The following is a 2,076-nucleotide window of genomic DNA, read 5'->3' as shown; positions in this document are numbered from 1 at the left end:
CTTCTCCAAAAGACAGGCAGTCCCCAAGCCTGAGGTGGTGGCCCTGCCAATAACCCGCTGCCCTGCACCCCAGCTCCTTCTGCCCTTGACACAAACACACACCCAGCAGCCACACGGGTGTGATGGTTCTCTTCCAACAAAGAAAGGGATATTTCAAGACAAAAAGCCCTGAACCTAAAATCTCCAACCAGAAGAGAGCTCTCCCACCAGCTCACTGCTGCAGAAAGCCTTTTAAAGAGGAAGGAACATGACTTGGGTGTGCATTATTTTAAACAGCCTTCCTGGGGACTGTAGAATACCAAGTCAGGATACATTCCAACCGGACTGATGTGATCCACCCGAACAGCAAAGCTTCCACCTCCAAAGCGCTCGTGGTGGAGGCTGCAATTCTGAGGAATTTGTTTGCAAATGAACAAAAAGGAACACTTTGCTTTCAGTTTAGTGCCCCAGAAGCTGACTGCAATAGTACTAAGCAACAGAAATTATTTGTATTAACAGCCTTGTTTATTCTAATGATGTTGGCATTTTCTGTGAAGATTAATTAGCAAAAATGTTGCGAATACTATTACAAGTGAAATACGCACCGTAAACCAAAACTAATTTGACTGACCTATGTTCTAAAGTAAAATATTTACAGTAATGAGATTCTAATTATCCTTTGTTACGTTTATTCTAATGATGTTGGCATTTTCTGTGATTAATTAGCAAAAATGTTGCAAATACTGTTACAAGTGAAATACGCACCGTAAACCAAATTAGTGCCCCAGAAGCTGACTGCAATAGTACTAAGCAACAGAAATTATTTGTATTAACAGCCTTGTTTATTCTAATGATGTTGGCATTTTCTGTGAAGATTAATTAGCAAAAATGTTGCGAATACTATTACAAGTGAAATACGCACCGTAAACCAAAACTAATTTGACTGACCTATGTTCTAAAGTAAAATATTTACAGTAATGAGATTCTAATTATCCTTTGTTACGGCAGGCCATTCTCTGCACTCCTCTTTATTGATAGGAGATATGTTGTTTCAGCACTTTAGCTCAATTTATATTCTCACATTTGCATTTTCTTATGCACCAAAGATGAGAGATTATCATTACCTTCTTCACTTTGCGTTCAATTTACATCAACAGCACATTACCTCATCCTAGCTCATTTATCTACCACAGAAATTTGATAACAAAAGCTCCTGTCAGTGATGAATAAAGATCATTTCAAATGGAGCAAGAAGAAACAAGATGAATTATAGGTTTCGAGACCTTTTGTTTGCTCAAGAAAGGGAAAATAAAAGATTTTTTCCACCTAGGCAACGTGGATCTCAGAAGGCTGTAACTCACATTCAGCGCCTCGTATTTAGCTGCAGCTGATTGGTCCTTTCTGCACACAAAACTAACTCCAAATACCCATGCGACCATAACGTCTCCCCCATTTGCTGCACAAAGGAACATTTTTGATTTTTTGGGGGTTGAGTGCACGGAATTTATGGTTCATAAGCTCCAGCAGACTCTGTAATAACAACCCAAGGGCTATTGCAGCCTTGTAGCAGCTAGCAGCTCTCCAGCCTGCGAGACACAGCCCACCCCACAGAGAACTACCCAGCGTCTCACCAGATGGTGTTAGCCCGATGGGATCACTCCTGGCACCCTGACACGTGCTGTGGGCTTCCCTTGCATTGACAGTGGCAGAACGTCCACCTTGCTTTGCTGGGAACTGGTGACACCTTTCAGCCCATGTCTTCTAGCTCACCTGCTTTAAGAAGCCATCCGAACCCGCCAGCCCCTTGCTGCTGCTCTTAAGCGCAGTATTAGAGCTAAGCCCATAGCACCGCACCAACACCACACTCAGAAGTGGAGCTCTGCTCTAAAATGCCTCCTCCCAAGACCTTTTCTGTAGCTGGGCAGAGCACCGCAAGCCCCGGATGTGCACGGGTGCAGTGATGGATTTCAGCTCTGCTCTGTGCGCGGGAGACTGGGGGGAGAAGCAGAGACTGCAAAGCAGGATTTGAGGAATGGGTCACTGACAGAAAGTCCACGAGCCCTCCCCAGAGTGGAATGAATGATTCTGGCCTATTTT

This window comes from Buceros rhinoceros, unplaced genomic scaffold (genome assembly GCF_000710305.1).
Source record: "Buceros rhinoceros silvestris isolate BGI_N320 unplaced genomic scaffold, ASM71030v1 scaffold5949, whole genome shotgun sequence".
NCBI classification, from domain to species: Eukaryota; Metazoa; Chordata; class Aves; order Bucerotiformes; family Bucerotidae; genus Buceros; species Buceros rhinoceros.
This window is presented reverse-complemented; position numbering follows the sequence as displayed.